Source organism: Echinops telfairi, unplaced genomic scaffold (genome assembly GCF_000313985.2).
Source record: "Echinops telfairi isolate 266 unplaced genomic scaffold, ASM31398v2 ScPeMD7_7424;HRSCAF=8462, whole genome shotgun sequence".
Taxonomy (NCBI): Eukaryota; Metazoa; Chordata; class Mammalia; order Afrosoricida; family Tenrecidae; genus Echinops; species Echinops telfairi.
Window position 1 is genome coordinate 48,659,315 of NW_022111324.1, and position 18,343 is coordinate 48,677,657.

An 18,343-nucleotide genomic window follows, 5' to 3' on the forward strand; every position below is an offset into this window, starting at 1 on the left:
GAATCTGAGAGACTAACAGGAGAGGCAGGAAGCCAACTGCCAGCAGAAGCTTCCTTTTTTCCCCTCCACCCAGCAACCGTCACCCACACGTTGAATATCTCCACCCACATGTTGCTCCCCACCTCCACCGCCTTCCCCCGCCACCCCCAACTCGGCTGACTTTCCTTTCAACAAGTGAGAGCCTGGGCGGGGAAGAAACCCAGGTTCAGGGAGGATTCCTCCCCTTCAGTTCCTCATTCCCCCTTAAGACCAACCAGGAAGCAGCCGCAGCTTGCAATCGGGCCACCTTAACTGTAGAGTAATGGTCTGGCCGGGTGCCAAGTCCCACCTCTGTAGCAGCTCCGCTCCTCCCCTTTCTCCACCCGCACGGCTCGGGGAGAGCTGGGGAGTCTGGCTGGAGTTGGCAAGAGCTGTTGCCATGACAAGCATTTTCTTTAGAAAGCGCCGCCGTTGAGGCCATCCAAAGCTTGGGGTTGGAGGGGCACCAACTTCCAGGGGGAACCATCCCCCCGAGAAGGCGAGCAAGACCACAGACACTCGCCCTGCTCGTCTGCGCCCATTTTCGTCCAGGAACCTGCGAGGTCCTTCCCATTGGGAGGACGGGCGGAGGAGACCCAGCCCATTACCCAGCCCCGGAAAAAAAGGCGAGGGAGCCAAGCCAGCATCTCTAACGCGGTGGCCACCCTGGGGAGGCTGGTGGGTAGTCACTCCCACCCTCTCTCTGCTTGCTCTGTGGCAACCCGGAGGGAGAGTCCCACTTGGAGAAGCCTGGATCTTTGCTAGAAAGAGGTAGGCTTGCTGAGAATGAATTGACTTGAATCGAAAACTTTGTTTCTTTCTTTGCAGTCGCTTCTAAAACTCCCTTAATTTCTTCTTCCAAGCATGTTTTTATGTGAGTGGGTTTGCAGATTGGGGGGGCGGGGGGCGCGCTTCTTTTTTCAGATGTGTGCGCGCACGCACACAGATATGTCAGATTATTTCTTTCCTGGACCCAGTTCTCAAAAATCGTGCTCCAATATCAAACAAGTTGATTTCTTTTGCTTTTCCTGTTTCTTGCCATTCCTGGGCCTGGGGATTAGGGAAATGTGGGACGGGTCTTTTCACACCCAAACTGAGCTCTTTAGAAAAGCATTTATTTCCTCTGGCCCTTAATGCCCTCTCCACCCCCCACCCCCACCCCATCCTCCCTTGGCCTGGGAATCAGGCGCCGAATGGAAAACTGTTGCAAAAATATTTTCCACGTCTGTTCCCTTTCTCGAAAGCCCCAAAGAGAGATGGGGGAAAAAAGGCGCAAGTAAGAAATCTTCTACAGGAAGGAGGGGCTGCTGGCGGGACTGGCAAGGGGGTACCTTAGGGGATGGGCTGGGGGTAGGAGCTAGGCGAAGCTAGGGAGTGGGGAACAGGGGGTGCACAAATTAAATTTCTTTGGCTTTGCAGAGAAACCTCAGCAGTTTCTCTCTGCCTCTTGCAAAACATCCTCAGACTTTCACGGCTATAATTAGCGGTGGAAAAAGCTGGGAGTTCCCTACTACCTTGAGTATGTGCCAGCTTCCAGAACCAACTGAGTGTCTCCGAAGGGCACCACGCCACACATCTTGGGTCCCAAATGAGAGGGAGAAGGTGTGACGCGGAAAAGTTTGGGATGTCAAACCTCCAAGTCAGGCCCGGTGGTCGTGGGGGCTGGTGAGAGTTTGGTGTTTGGGGGTTGACCAGAGGCATCCTTGGGGGTGGTCTCTGAAGCATGTCGGGCCACTGCGTATCTAGAGCTAGAAATTAAAGCTGGGATTGCCCCTCCAGCGCTTCTTGTTCTCTCTCACACACGCACTCACATACTTGGCTCATTCCTGGCGGAGGAGGCCGCCTGGCATCCTCCCTGCGTCTAGTCCAGCCTGACCCGCGCCATCGCGCCGGGCCACCGCCGCTCTTCTCCAGCGGGGTGTGGAGGGCGCGGGAGGAGCCGCGACCCCGGTGTCCTGGGAGGGGAGGGAGGGGAGCGGGCACTCTGCGCTTCCCTCCCGGGCATTTCTGCCACACTTATAAGAACTTGCCGACGTGATGCTGGCGCCTGCTGGCCTGGTAGAAGGAATGTCAGAAGAAGAAATAGGCGGGCACTCCACCGACGCGGGTGTGGGGAGGGGGGCAAGAAGCGTGGGGACAGAGGGAACATAAGATCTCATTCAACAGCGCCATCTCCTCCTCTGGGTGGGGTGTCTGGCTGGAAACCTTAAGATTCTCCTCTTTCTCCTTGAGCCTCTCCCCAGAGCTGCCTCCTCTCCAGCGTCCTGCTTTGGGGGCACTCCAGGATGGGTTGGATCTTGGAAGTCGGGAGGGTCCTGAGGGGAGAGTGGTTGGCTGGATGGGGAGAGCCGTATCGAGAGCCCGCGACCCTCCTGGGCTGCAGGTGGTGGCTTCCGGAAGCTGGTGCCAGGAGGGGCAGTGGGATGGTGGCAGCTTGGTGGAAGGGCAGCGTGGAACGTGGGTCCTGGCCCAGAAGCAGGCAGATCTGGGCGAGGCAGGCTGGAGGAAGAAGCAGAGGAAACACCTGCCCCCTGCCTCAACCAAAGAAACTGGGGGTGGGGGTGGGGGTTTGGGGATGGAAGCAAAAGCCTTGGAGGAGCGAGTCAGTGGCGGGGACCGGAAGCAACAGGAACCACCCTTGGGGCTGCGGGCCTTATCATTGTCTGTACTTGGCCTTGGGGATGGATTCCCCTGCGCTCACCGTGGAGCAGCAGGTCCTGATGTAGCACCTGGGCCTGGCGTCTTGGGTGGGGTGGAGTGTGCTCGCTGCAGATAGCTGGGGGAGTGCGGGGGAGGGGGACGGGCGCAGGGATCGAGGCTGCAGTCCACTCGCGACCCCCGCCCCTCCGGGCAGCCTCTCCGCCCCGCCCTGTCTTCAGGCTCTCCCGCCGCTCAGCTCCACCCTCCAGGGCTCCACCCTCCCCAGCTCGGCCTTCTGCTAAGAGCAGTCCGTGGGGAAGACGCTCGCCTGAGCTGCAGGAGCAGAGGTTTCCTGCCTTCCGGACCCAGCTGAGCCTCGGCCACTTCCCCTTCCATTTACCACCTCCTGTCCCTGAATTCAAGGTCAAATCCAAAGGCGCACAACTGGCCCCACTGCTTCTGGGAAGGCCAGTGCCTAGCACTGTGCTGGAGGGGCAATAGGCGCTGTCTATTGGAGACCTGGAGCGGGGTCCGCAGATCTAGGACCTGCGTCCCACTCGCTCTTCAGTTGCCCTCGGGTCCCTTTCCCGTTTCCCCTCCGCACAAAGGGAAACCTGTCCCTGACAGGGATGGTGCAGAGCCCGATTTGTTAGGATTCCCGGGGTCTTTGATGTCACAAGAAAGCCAAAATAGAAGAGTCCAAAGGAAAAGTAGAGCTGTGAGAATTTGTGTGGATGTGTGTAGTGAGGAGAGTGGCGATCTGTGAGCCATGATACTGAGAAGCATCCCACCCCCACCCCTACTCACTGGGGGCCCTAGAGGCATAGGGGTGCTGTGAGGGGTGTTGATAATTCATCAGGGTGTGGACCCAGCTGCCATCTGTCAGCAATTCAAGCAGTACGCAGGAAACTGCCTCTTACTGGAGAATTCAGCATCTCTGCCACACCCTGCTTCCAATTTCTCTTACTCCTAAGCCCCTGACCTTGCACAAACAGAGAAGTGCAGGGCTGCTCTCTGAAAGGTTGGCGGTTTCCATCGCTCTGAGGTTCCTCAGAGACGTGCTTCTGAAAGGTGTCAGTCATCGGAAACCCCCATGGAGGTTGCTCTGAAACCTATAAATGAGGTCACCAGAAGTCACAGCTGACACCACTGCACCTGGCTTGGTCTGGGACCCAGCACGCAAACACATGGGTGAGCCCTGCCCATCCAAGGCCTCCCCAACCCCCAACCCCACTGCTGATGAGCGGATTCTCACCCATAGTGATTCTAGGTAGAACTGTGTTTTCGAGACTCCACATCTTCACGGACTCGGGCTGCCTCATCGCTCCCCTGAGGAGCAGCGGGTGGGTTCAAACTGCCCACCTTGGGGTTAGTAGCCTAATGCTTAATCCAATGTGCCATCAGGGAAGAACATTCCATAGCCACCAAGCTATGGGGGGAAGAAAGAAAGAAGCTCATTCTTAGTCCTAAAGACCCTAAGAAGAATGACCTAGGTTAGATGCAAAACTCCTAACTCCCGGCCATCAAGTCGATGCTGACTCACGGTGACCCTGTCGGACCGAGTACAACTACCCCTGTGGGTTCCCGAGCCTGTAACTCCTTTGTAAGTAGAAAGCCTCCTTTTTTTTATTGAGGAGCAGCTCATGGTTTCAAACTGCTGACCTTCTGGTTAGTAGGCCAACACGTAACCACTACACCACCGGGTCTCCCAACTATTTGATCAGAATGCCCACTTAGGCCTAATTCTCCTCCACTGGGGAGAGTCTCGTTACCTTCTGAAACCACCCTCCTTCCCCCCATCCCGACTCCAGCATGCCCTTCAGACTGGGCTTGCTACCCTGGCCAGTTCCCTAGCCTCAGACAGGCAGACGCCTGGCACTGATGCTGAAGCCATGATGGTGCCGGACAAGGAGAGCAGGCTGAGGAAGGCAGGGCCTCTGGACCACCAGGAAGCGGGATATCCCCCCATTCCCTGTGTATTTTCTATTGTTTTTTGTTGGATGGGCCATGGGAACAGAGCAGGCCCTGAGGCCGGAGTCCAAACAGGCAGTGGTGGAATGTTTTGTACTTGGCTCCCTCTCCAGCCCCTTGGGCTCCTCTTTCCTCTTTCCCTTGTATGAGCCATTCTTGTTCCACTGACATTCTTGTTCCTGTGCACGTGTTGAGATAGAAATGAAGGGCACCTTCTACTTCTGAGGAGCCCTGCTGTCGTAGTGGTTCCTCCGTTGAGCTGTGATCCTCAAGGTGAGCAGTTCGAACCCACCAGCTGCTCCTCCAGAGAAAGATGAGGCTTTCTACTCCCCTACACAGTTACAATCTCGGAAACCCCAGGTAGTTCTACCCTGTCCTGTCCTATGCGTTGGCATCGACTTGCTGGACAGTGAGCTTGACTTTGGTTTGGAATTGAGACTTCTGACTTCATCTGAACGCCAGGGCCCTGTGTCCTCAGTCCACAAGAACTCGAGCTGAGGAGGAAAACCAGAAAGGGTCTAGTTAGAACCGGAGCCCAGGACTACTGGCTAGGGGAGGGGCTGCTGGGAAGCAGTGTATGTGGGGTGTGTTTGGGGCAGAGTGGGGGCTGTGATGGAGAGAGGGGTGACTAAGGGAAAGAGGGACAAGAACATAGGTGTCAAGAGGCGGTGGGCCTCTCTTCTACTTCTGCACTCCGGCTCCACCTTGGTTTTCAGTCCATCGTTTCTCTCTGCTCTGGGTCCCTGAATTCAACACGCACTTCCTGGGACAGTTTAGGAAAGATCAGCTGGAATAGGGTCAGTGAGACCCCTAGTTATCTTCTTGACAGCTCACCAGACGTGGGACAGAGTGGGTTTTGGGGGTTGGGAACTTCAGGACCCTCACCTAGACCTGGAAACACGTGACATAGGATACCTGATAGTGAGGCTCACCAACAAGAGTTGTCAAGTCAACTCCAGGAATACAAAACAGTACAACCTCGATGGACGAGAAGTTAGCAATATCTAACCAGACAGCGGATGCATTTACTTGGAAATTCTGCGTCTAGAAATTTATCCAGAAGATGCATGGTCACCAGTGCGAAAAGGCATCCACACTAGTTGATTCTGGAAGGCCTGTTTGTAGTAGGGAGTCACTGAAAACTGCCCAAATGCTTACTCTTAACAGACGGGTTGAGTGAACACATGAACTCACTCCCATCGAGTCAATTCTGACCCATAGTGACCCTTTATAGGAGTAGAAAGCTTGTCTTTCTCTCACAGAGGAACTGGTGGTTTCAAACTGCTGACCTTGTGGTTGCAGCCCAATGCATAACCACTGTGCCACCAACCAGGGCTCTGGGCTGAGCAAACAGTAGTCCTTATATATAACAGAGTATTTATGCAGCCAACAACGAGAATGAGTAGGAGCCCTGTGAACTGACAGGAAGTCATCCCTGGATACGATATTGAATGAACAAAAGGAAGAGGCAAAAGAGTGCATATAGGGTGCCCCTTTGGGGATAAGATGGAAGAGGGAAAAAAATATATGTGTTTTGCAAACCCACACACACCGAAAAGATACCCCAGAATTTGATTTAAATGGGAGTGAGTGGGATCTGAGTGGACGAGCTGGGGACGAAAGGGAAACTTTTCTGACATCTTTTCAGAGCTTTGGTTTTTGAACAGGTAAAGGGTTTTTTTTTTAACCTGGTTCAAAATTTAAATCAGATCCAGGAGCCGTTTTTGTGCTTTGGCTTCCCTGGACTTTAGGGCATAGCATGGCGACCTCCCAGAGGCTTTCACAAAATTGTCCTGTGGTGCCCCTTAAAAAGTAATAATAACAATAATTAGATCCAAAAGAAAAAAGACAACCTGAGCCCTGACTACGAAAGCAGTGAGCCATACAGCGAAAATAGTCATTTTTTAAACTCGGTACCCTGACTGAAACCTAGATCCTAGGAATAAGACCTAAACCAAACCCACTACCACGGAGTTCATTCCAATTCCCAGGGACCCTATGGGACAGAGCAGGGCTGCTCCAGGGGCTTCTGAGGCCATACACCTTAACAGGAGCAGACAGCCTCCTCTTCCTCCCACGGAGCAGCCGGTGTGCTAGAACCACAGCCCAGGACTGAACCTGCTGTGCCACCGAGATTCCTTAAGAATGAAAAGAAAGGCAGAATACTGTTGAACTTCACCTTGGATGTTTGTGACAGTTCATGGAAATGATGTTTTGTGTATGAGAAGATCAGTGATTATCCTGCTCTCTCTCTGGGAAGCAGGGGTCTCAATGGGGAAGCGAGCTCAGAGGACCCTGGGAGGGCTGGAATGCAGGGGGATGGCGGCTTCTTCTGAATCTCCAGTCTTTCCGCCTTTGATAAGGTGCCCTTTTAACCACCTGTCTCCGTTTCATGGAAGATTTTGCGTTTGTGCTTCTCTGACGGCCTTCGGCCTTACCTGGGCTGACCCCCGCCTTCATTCTATAAGGATGGCCGGGGGGAAGATGAGAGAGAAACGTGTGCTTCTTGATCTCTGAGGTCTGTCGCCAGAGGGGTCTAGAAGCCATGCTGTCATTGCCGCATGGAACACACCTGTGCTGATTTGTAGCTAATGACCACTTCCCAGTGGAAGAAACCAATGTTCCTTGGAGAAATGGCTGCTTCCAAGACCAGGACAAGGAAAGTACAAGTGAGCAGTGTCGTAGCAGAAACCAAGAGCGTGTTGATGTCCAGGGACCCGGGGGTTGGCTTCCTGGTGCTCCCACGGGACAGGTTTGGGACATATTAAGCAGCAAAAAAAAAATAACAGTGGTAATGCATTTTAACACATCAAATAAAGAAGGGGCAGGGCCATTCTCACAGTTCCTAGGGAGCGGAGAGGAAAACTCTTCTTTTAAGGAGAAAGCCTAGCTCAGAAAATGTGGAAGTGATGGCAGAACCTTGTGGTCACCATTTTGCAGTCTCTCTGGTAATGCCTGGTGCAGGCGCCAGGCTCTCTGAGGACGGGGAAGTCACTGGGTGAGAGGTCTCCCCTCACCGCGGACTTGCTCTGCACAAAAGGAGCCAGCACATCTTTACAGGGAGCAGATTGAGCGCCCCTCACCTTCACCAAGGCATCAAACAATCAAACCCCAGTGGCAGCCGGGGAGCCACCCAGCAGGAAGGCCTTCCTGAGTTCTGCAGTGCGTGCCACCTCTACCCACCCCATAGTCTCACCAGAAACGGTTAGCCTGCATCTACACATGAGCCATCAAAAGACAAGCCTGGAATAAGGGGCATTCTACATGACAACTGACTGAGAGCCTTCAAACCAACCAACAAAGGCAATGTCACAAGAAACAGTACACCGGTATATTGCCTAGGGAATGAATAGAAGCTAGCCTCACAGACAGAAAGAAATGAAAGGTACTTCACCGCCAAATGCAGTACGGAAATCTCCCCGGGATCTCAGATTATGAAAGAAAGGGGGAAAAAAGACTGTAAAAACATCTTGGAACAATTAGTACATTTTTTAAAAATGTTAATGGACTAGCAATAGATGTATAATTATTGTTCAAATTTTTTAGGTGTGATTACGGCTCTAGAGAAGTTGCTCCTGTTCTCAGGAGATGCCTACAAGTGCCTCTGTGTTAATTTCAAGTGGTTCATCAAAGGGATGTGTGTGTGTGTGTGTGTGTGTGTGTGTGTGTTACATCAAGAGAGAAGAGGCTTGGGAAATGTTAGCAAAATGAAGATGTCTATAGTTGTATTATTTTTCCAGCATTTTCAAGTTTGCCTCTTTCAAAATCAGCTGGTGAGGAAAGCCGTAGGGAGGAGGAAGTGGCTCCCGTCTGACTCCCTGCCATGGAGTCGATCCGACTCCCTGTGACCCTATAGGACAGGGTAGAACAGCCCCTGTGGGATTCCGAGACTGTCACTCTTTATGGGAACAGACAGCCTCATCTTTCTCTTGAGGAGCAGCTGGAAGGTTTCAACCACTAATCTTGTGGTTAGCTAGCTGCTCAACACCACACCTTTCAGAACTCCTCTCACCCCTCTTCCTAACTCAAACTGCCCACCACTATCATGATCTAGTCCAAAGAAGCCCCTCCTTCCAAACTCTCCAGGGGCTCTTTGAAGGTTCTGGGAGTCCCCATGGAGCGCTAGGGGACTTCCTGACCACGTGACCTCCTTCATCTCCTTGTCTGTGCACATGGGTCCAGGCATGTGAGCCTAAGTGGCAGCCGGTGGGAAGCAGGTACTTTCCCAATCTGCCATGGGAAAGCCCTAGACAGAGGGCTCCCAGAATCACCTAGGGCCTTTTGAAGCGGGGTCCCCGGATGTCATAGGAGACCAGGAACTCTTCAAGTCCCCTCTGAATTCAATAATTAGGTGATTCTGGGAGAATTCACCCGGTCTGCCCTACCCTTTATGTCCCCCCTTGGCCAGGAAGACTACATTGATCATCTGTCCATGACCCAAATCACCAAGCTTCTCCCCATCACTTGGCCGCCCTCTCCAGCCTCCCTGGTTCTGGCTCCGGACAGAAACCGGGTCTCAGGCTGCTCATCCCTCCTGGGAGGCCCTGGGAGAGGACTCTGATCCTTTCGCTAGCCCCTTCTGTTTGTCCCACTCAGTGCTATGCAATCGATCTTGACCCGCAGCAACCCTCTAGCACAGCGGTTCTCAACCTGTGGGTTGTGACCCCTTTGGGGGTCAAATGACCCTTTCACAGGATCGCCCAATTCGTAACAGTAGCAAGATGACAGTGATGAAGTAGCAACGAAAATAATTTTATGGTTGGGGTATCACCACCACGTGAGGAACTGTATGGAAGGGTCGCAGCATTAGGAAGCTTGAGACCACTGTGCTAGGACAAGGTAGAACTGCCCCTGTGAGTTTCCAAGATGGTAACTCTATGGAAATAGGAAGCCTCGTCTTTCTTCCTTAGAGCAGCTGGTTTGAATTGCTGACCTTGAGGTTAGCACCCCGAAGTAGACCTACTACACCACCAAGGCACTTCTCTGGGAAGCCTGAATGAGCAGGATCCAGGAAGTTGGAAGAAGGTAGACAGGAGGATCATCTAGGGTCTGACCTACTGCGGTGCCTTGACCGAGGCAGGTGGTATCTCTGGGCCTTCATCTCCCTGACTGTAACATGAGGAAGCCAAATTTAGACAGCCAGTCTTGTTTGATTCAAGACCTGGCCCCGCCCCCAACTATGAAAAGCAAAGGGGTTAAACACTTCATTGCCCAAACCAAACTCATTATTATAGAATCTAGCACAGTGTAGTGCCCTCTACCAAACTCAACCCAGAGAGCAAAGTGCTTGTGCTGGATATCCTGAAGGTCTTGGGGCAGAAGTCATTGTAAGATTCTCCCCCTTCACTTACCTGGAACTTCAATTCAGAGGGTTTACTCAACGCCTTCCAAGGCCATGATTTTCCTGTATCACAGCAAGAAATATAGGCGAGAGTACTGAGCTGCAAGCCTTCTGGGAGTTTACTGTCTCCCGGGGAACGTGATCTCCATATAATGCAGTGGCCCAGTGTGCTGCTACTCTTGACCTACATCAAGGTAATTTCATGTGGTTCAGCCTTGTGCTACTCACTAGACCGTGGACGTCGGGGACGTTGGGGACATGGCCTGAGATGGAGATTTTTGTATGAACTGGTGGGCCATCAGGAGCAGCCAGCAGCTGCTGAGCCGGTCTGCGCTCCCTTCTAATCCAGGCTTTTGACACAATGTTGTGGTCCTTGTTGGTTGCCACCTGGTCAATTCCAGCTGCTGGTGGCCTTGGGCACAATAGAAGGACGTACCGCTGGGTCTTGTGCCGCCGGGTCTTGTGCTGTCTTCAGGAGCATCATCCGATTCGAGCCCATTGTTGTGGCTTTTGTGTGGAGCCCTCTCACGGCGGGCTTCCCTCGGGATCGCTGGCCCCAGCGCAGCTCGTCTGCACCCTCTGGACAAGTGGTCCGTGGGTGGGAGGAGTCTAATGCACTGTTTCTGGGTCCTAACGGCTCTGCTTTGTATCTTGGGAGCTGGGGACGGAGGAGGCTTTCAGAAAGGAGGAAGTCCCAACCTTATTCTCCCCTCATCTAGGGTCAGATTAGAGTGGAGCTCACAGGGGACGGACACTTCAAGCCGGATGGAGGAAGGGATGAGCGATGGGGAGGAAAGGCTGAGCCAGGTTACCCCAGGCAAGGACACTGAGCCTCAGCGGCAATGAGCTGCCTGGCAGGTGGAGGAGGCTGTCTGCTCCCACCCGCTGGACCACCTCCCGCCTTTGCCTGCACCAGCATCAGCTTATGAGCTGGGCGGGCCATCATCTGGTCTCATCAGCGGCCTGCTGCCTGCTTTCTCTCCTGGCACTCGCAGGCCATTAGGATGATTTTTGATGTTTACCCCTGCCGTCTGCATGGCAGCCTTCTTTGTGGGGAGCACTTCAAAGAGCAGCTGTTAGGATGCTGGGACGGGCACAGCTGGCAGCCAAACTACCAGGACCATTCTGACCTTGGTACAAGGAGGTCATTCGCCAGGTGTTGGCTCGAGAGCAGTTCTGTTCTGTGCAGGCAGGGTTTGGTGGACAGAGTTAGAGACCTGGTCGCACCAGCCACAGATAAGGAAAAGGAAGCGTAGACATTTGCCTGTGGACACAGGACTCGTGTGGTGCAGGCCCAAGCCTAGGGTCTCCAGTTCTCCCCACTCCACCCCTCTGACCTAAAGGTCAGCTTCAATTCTATCACTGCTTCGCCCTGCCACTCAGGTCAGCACCACACCTGCCCAGGGCCCAGGCCCTCTCTCCACACAGCGGGGAGAGCCCTGCCGGCCCCTCCAAAGACAAGGGCCTGATGAGACCCTGTCCCAGGAGTACTTGGGAGAAAGATGCTCGCACCATAGGGGTGCTGCGGCCTGCTTGTCATGGTTGCTGCCATTATTAACAAGGAAGCTGCTCGGTACCGGAGAAAGGAGACTGGTGGCACCGTGAGCTAAGCGTGACGCTGGTTACCGCAAGGTCAGCGGTTCTACCCTCCACTCTCGGCAGTAAAGACTTCTCAGCTCCACGCCCGTCAAGCCGATTCTGACCCATCATGAGCCTACAGACAGGGTAGAACTGCCCCTGTGGGTAACTCTTTCTGGGAATTGACAGTCTTTCTCCCACAGCGTGGCTGGTGGTTTGGGACCGCTGACCTTATAGTTAGCAGCCCAACATGTCCTCTTGACACTGGTTGCCCAAGGTTCCCTCAGGAGCCGTAGGGAGGAGCACCCCTCTGCCGGTCCGAGATGGGCGTGATGGCAGTGTGTTGGTTTTCTCGTTGTTAGGTGTCAAGGAGTTGGCTACCACTCACAGCCATTGTGTGCCCCACAGAACCAGATACCGCTCAGTCCTGCGCCACGCTCACAATGGCTCCGATGTGGGAGCCCTTTGTTGTAGCCACTGCGTCAATCCATCTTGTTGAGGGTCTCCCTCTCTCAGCCCCCCTACTTTACCACCCATGAAGTCCTTCTCCAGGGACTGGTCTCTTGACAACTTGGCCAAACTACGTGAGACAGAGTCTTGCCATCCTTGCTTCTAAGGAACATTCTTGTTGCACATCTTCCAAGACGGGTCTGTTTGATCTCCTGACAGTCAATGGTCCTTTCTTTAGTACTAGAGACCCCCAAGGTAGAGGCACTGCTGTCAGCCCCCTGCCCCCCCCTTCCCTCCACTCCCCCCATCACTATGCTCCTAATGGAGCTGGGCTTCCTCTCTGCCCTCTCCAGACGTGGGCGTGGAGCTGGGAGAAACAGATTCTGAGAGAGAAAGCACAAGTTCTGGAAGGGGATTCGCAGAGAGCCTTCCTCCTGCCTGGGTTTCCCTGGTCCTGATCTCTCCTCGCTGCGCGTGTGCAAAGGTCAGAGGAAGTGTGAGAGGGAACCCCGCTACCTCCACTTCTTCCCTGGAGGTGACTAAGCTGGCCTCAGCTCTGATTTGGGAACGAGACTCAGCAGGGCAGGGCCGCTCCATGTCCTGTGACAACAAGGGCCATTTTTATCATTGGAGCAGATCTGTTATTCCCTTATTTGTTCATTTATTTATTCAGCAAAGAGGAAGTGCGTTCAAACCTGATGCCAGGCACCCGGTGAGGGCTGAGGCTCTGGGGGTTCAACTGGTGGCAGAACTCTAACCTCCTGCGTGGGCTCCGCGCCCTCCTGCACAGCTTCACTCATCTGCCAGGGGTTGGTGAGCTTCCAGGGAGCTGTCCAGACAGAGGCAGACTAGGAAGAAAGGCCTGGCAACCTGTTTCTGCAAATCAACCCATTTAGACCCTCTGACTCACACTGGTCTGATCCCATTGTGCACAGAGGGACCAGGAGTTGGGTGACTCTAGGGCAGTGTCCTAGTCGCCGAGGGCTGCTGGAAGAGAAATGCCACAAGGGAGGGGCTTTTATGCACAGGTTTGTTCGTTCACAGTTCAGGAAGCTAGATGTCTGAATTCAGGGCTTCAGCTCAGGGGAGGGCTCTCCCTCTGTTGTCTTTCTCTTCAGGTGTGTTTCCCTTTGAGAGCGGGTCTCCATGTGTGCTGGCCTTTTCTTTCCCCACCTCTTTACCTTGCTCCTTTGATATTTTGACTCAACACACCTTACCCTAATCCCGGCCTCATTAGCGTAGCAAAGACGGTCCATTCCCAAGTGGGATCGATACCACAGGCATAAACCAAACACCAGACTCACTGCCACTGGTCCATTCTGAGTCAGCGTGACCCCATAGGACAGGACAAAACTCTCTTGTGGATTTCTGAGGCTGTAAATCTTTACAGGAAATCCTTATCGTTCTCCCTTAGAGTGACTGGTGGACGTGAACCCCTGACCTTATGAAGGACAGCATAGCTCACTGCGACAGCAAGCCTCCTCGACCACAGGCATAGAGGCTAGGATTTACAACACTCCAATCCCTAGCAGGGGTCTAACACGGTTTGGGGAAGAAGCCATGTCCAGGTGGCAGGGACTGGCTCCAAGCACCTGGCCTTCAGTGTAGTTAAGCCCAATGGCTACACTGAGCCCTAATTGTGACAGTGCTCCAAACAAATCCATTTTTATCCCCTGGAGATCACCGGGGACCTGGGACTTCAGGAAGGTAAGACTAGATTCCATATACATCTGAGCTCCAGGGGCCCTCTACACGGCCCCAGAACCATCCCGTGTGTTATCACTGACCCTGCAGCCTGGCATGGCGAGCAGAGCCCTTGTCTCTGGCTGGGACACACTTCCTTCTAGGCCCCAGGGTATGATGGCCCAGGTATGAAAGCCCTTTCAGCCACTGGATGCCAATCCCAGTGTTTGCCTTCTAGCCTTAGACTGAAGTTGGAGTCCGATGGGCGGAAGTCCTGTGACTGGGAAACCCAAGAGGAATCCCAGTGGTGCCCATTCTGATTCAGCCCCTCCAGGCTACTTCCCAGAGGCAGCTCGGAGTCAAGGGGTAAAGGAGTGGGTTTCCGCTCGACCTACATCTTTGCCGACCCTCAGTCGCCCCATCGATAATTCAGCCCGTTTTCCTTACCTGTCCTGCAGAGGGTTCTGGTAGATGAGTGAGATATTGCAGGTAAAAACATTTCACAAGTGGTGAATGCTGGCTAGACAAAGGCGCGCCATTGTTCTCTGCCCCTTCTAATTGGCCACATTGTTTAATCCCTATCAGTACTACCTAGTCTTTAGACCTCACTCGCCCACATTCTTCTCTCTTCGCGCTGTCTGCTCCAGACCCTGCGCTCAATGACTCCTCCCTCTTAGCTTAGACCAAGACTTCATATAACACCAGTTGCATCTTGAATAATAGCAGCAGTATGAACTAAGGTCCATGCATCATGTGCTAGACATTAGAACTGGATTGCCTCGCTGAGAATTCCTGGGAAGCAACAAGAACCATTCCAGTGTTACATTCCAGTGTTACTTGTATTGATCAATAGGTAGGTAGCTGCCTCTGCATGGACTCCAACTCTGGATGACCTGACGTACAGTAGAATGAGATAGCTCCATATCTTGCCTCCACGTCACCATCACCGGTGAGGTTGCGTCCATCCTTGAAACTGTTGTGACGACCCAGCGGACGGCTCCTCCCCCACGCTGGTCCTCTCCTTCATTGAGCACGCTGCCCTCTCGCGTTTGAGCCCTCCCAACGATGTGGCCAAAGCCAGCAAGGCCAGCAGTGTTTGTTCTGTTGTGATTTTCACTGCTGGATCTTGGGCAGGAGATAACCAGCCCTTTCTTCCTCGTCTTCCTTAGTCTAGTAGCTGCTCTGAAACCACTCTGCCGGGGGTGGCCCAGCTGGCACTTGAAATTCCACCAGCATGGTCAGATGCACACCAACTGGTAGACGATGGTGAGGCCAGTGAATGAAAATGTTCCTCAGTCGTGAGTCTGGAATCTCAGCTTCATCCAGGTCTAGCCCATGCATGGTGTGTTAGTCTGGAGACTTTAGAGAAACAAATCCACAGACACTCATGTATAAGAGAGACTTTTATGTAAAGGTTAAGTGCACATCAAGAAAATATTCCAACCCAGTGCTGCCCAAGCCCACAAGTCCAACATTAAGCCATACGTCCAACACCAGTCCACAAAGTCCTCCTCCATCTCACAAAACAGACGCAATAATACCGACTGAAAGAGGAAAGCCGAGTCAGTGAGCATGTAAGCATCTCAGAGCTGGCAGGAGTCTCCACACAGGTGCTCCAGCACCCAGGGCTGCATCGGGGTAGGTCCATGTGGCTTCTCCTTGGGGATGTCTGGCAGAAAGTCAGCCTTGCCAGCTGAAGCAGGGAACTGCTAAAGCAGTTGCACCCTGGTGCGACCATCACAAAGCAAGAGACCCGAGAACTAAAAAGGCGAGGCTCACTGAGCCATTTATCCCTCTGCCTTTCAATGAGCCCCACATGTGTTTATCGGCCAGGCTGGCACAATAAACTAACTCACATGGTTTCCCCGAGTGACTGACTGGTTGACAAGGACGCCGAGAGACTCGACACCATTGATGGAGTGTCAACTGAATGCCAACTGCTTTCACGTTATGTCACAACACCCACTTTCTAAGGCAGGTAGAGGCTTTGTCTTAGAGATGCGCCAGCTGAAAGAACAAAATCCCACCCAAAGAAGCTGAAGTATAAGGGGGCTTTATTTGGAGACCGCAGTCCCTGGCGGGGCCAACATGAAGAACGCTCAGCTACTAACCAAAGGGTGGAGGGTCGAGTGCATCCACAGGCACTGCGGAAGAAAGGCCTGGTGATCTACTTCCGAGGCACCAGCCATTCTAAACCCTGGGAACACAGTTCTACGCTGACCCCCCCGGGGTCGCCATGAGTCAGAACTGACTCGGGGCAACTCGTGTGGTTTGGCTTTTTCATTGAAAGGCCACAGGGACCTATCAGAAGCCCCGGTGACATAGTAGGCTAGGTCTTGGGCTGCTACCAGCAAGGCCAGCGGTTTGACACCACCAGCCACTCCACAGGAGAAAGATGAGGCTTTCTCCTTGCGTACAGATTTCCAGACGTGGACACCCACAAGGGCAGTTCTGCTCTGTCCTCTAAGGTTGTCCTGAGTCTGGATCATCGCAAAGGCAGTGGGCTGGGCTGGGGGAGCTGGCAGGGCACGCATGGCCCTGTGCAGGCTGTGTCCCCACAGAGTGGGAGCAAGCGCTCTTCTACGGCCCTCTGCCCCACACCCAGAGGCACTGGACTTGTTTAGGTCTCGTTGGCCTCCGTGCTCAGCACCTACAGCTGAATTTCTCTAAAGGGAATTCGAGCCAAAGTCCACTGGGCTCTGCTTCCCGCTCATCATCTTCCCGAACTGTCAGACATCATGTAGCTGATGCCCCAGTGGAAGTCCTCAAAAGAAAGAGCCAGTGAATCACGCCGCAGTCTAAGGATTCAGGCAGGCCTGGAAGAAGCACACGAAGTTTGACCCTGATGTTGCAGTCATGGTGTATAGAAGAGCTTTATTCCTGACCACCTTACAGTGCCCGACACCATGTTCCCATTTCACAGATAAGAAAGTTAGTTTCCAATGAGTTAGGTGACCTGCCCAGAGGGTCTCTGGCTGGTCAGATGGGGTTCACAGTTGACCCCATCAGGCCCGTGTCCCCTCTGCTGTGCAATATTACTTCTTCAAAAGAGCCCCTTGTCACTTGGCATGTGCTGGGCTGTATGCTGCTTGAGTGCAGCTCTCCTGTCCACTGGTGGAGCAAGCATCAGAGGGCCAGGCACACAGCAAGTTCTCCACGATGGAGTTTGCTCTGGTACCTATCCCACAGCTGAGGAGAAAGGTACTCATTCGTTGAGACCTGGGAGGATGGGACACTGAAATATCTTGGGGCACCTTTATCCCAGAACCCTTTGGGTGAGCCTGCGACCCCCCTCAACTCCTAAAGGCTACTCTGATGGGGAGATACTAGGAGCAGTCCCGTGACGAAGGATCTGAATAAAGTCTGGCCCAGATCCTGTGTATTTCCTGTTCGACACTGCGGATCTGTGACATGTAGCCCCATGAGGGAAGTAGGGAAGAGAGATTTTCCTAACACTGGAAAGCCCATTTCCTGTGACTAGGAAATGGAGTGGGAAGGCTCTATGTTGCAGGAGGAGTGAATGTTGATTTCCCTTGGGTTTTCAGCCTCAGAGTCAGAGCTTACAAAACCTCGAAGCCCTTCCTGTGCTTTTCTCTGTAGTGATACCCCGTGACCAGTCACCAAGCCGGTCTCCCAACCAGGGGAGAGCAAAGCCAAACCAAACACACTGGCTTCAAAGTAGCACCACCTGGTAGCAATCCTATAGGACAGAGTAGAACTGGCCTATAGGGTCCCCAAGGCTGCATGTTTCCATGGGGACAGATATGGAGCTGCTGGAGGATTAGAATGGCCAACCTTTGCTTAGCAGCTAGCACTGTGACTCCCGTGCCAACCAGGGCTCCTTCAGCCCCAGTGGCATGGTGTTACATATATACTGGGGTGGTGGGCTAGAACTGGGTCCCCGTGTCTATGGCCCACTGGGAAACTCTGGACAAATGATTCGACCCCCAAGCCTCTCCATTTTCTTTGGAAAATTATCATTGAGTTTTCATTTCTGCTTTCTTTCCCGTGTTGCCCTACCTCCTCCCTGGGCTCTGGCGTGAGTCTGCTCCCCATGGCCTGCAACCCTTTGGGCTTGGCGTAGCACATCTGAAGGGTCAGAGTCAGTCAGTGAAACCCCAGAGGTCCCAGTCGGTCTCCACCAAGGGCCTGCGTCCGCCAACCAAGGGCTCCATCCTGCCAGCTTCCCTTCCCCCTGCCGGCTTTGGGATGCTGCTTGATTGAGCAACAAGAGTCCTGGCAAAACAGACAGCGTCGAGGGTGGAGAGCCACAGCCGCTTCACCTTGTTGGCTCTTGCCTGGCATTCCTCTCCCGGGAGTAGATGCCAGGAGCGCCAAGGCTGAGAAAGCTCTTGTTGACAGCGGAAGTCAGCCTGGGAAACGAGGTTCCCCGAGGTTCCCCTGGCGGGGAGAAGCTGTGGCCCAAGGGTCACCGGGACCAGCGGCCACTGGAATTGAGCAGTGCTCTTGATACCAGGCGGGAGTCTTATGGTCTGGGACTCCTGCCTCCTCCCCACAGCACCCGCACACAGAAACGTCTGCGGGTACAGAGACAGCTCTACCAAGAGGACACATAGCCCAGAAGTTGCCTCTCTGGAGCTGGAAGGTGCTCGAGGTTCGGAGGCTGGGTTTTGTCCTAGTTCTTGCTCCTTGCTTCCTCTG

The 18,343-nt window shown here is 53.5% G+C and overlaps 1 protein-coding gene across 1 annotated transcript in view; it reads left to right on the top strand.

The window, feature by feature from the left end:
• The first annotated feature begins 402 nt into the window (after nt 1-402).
• ATP2B4 (ATPase plasma membrane Ca2+ transporting 4) overlaps nt 403-18,343 on the top strand; it is a 115,333-nt gene continuing 97,392 nt past the window's right edge. The window contains exon 1 of the mRNA XM_030887808.2: nt 403-789. The gene's annotated coding sequence lies outside the window, so the exon portion shown is untranslated. The remainder of the gene's footprint in view (nt 790-18,343) is intronic.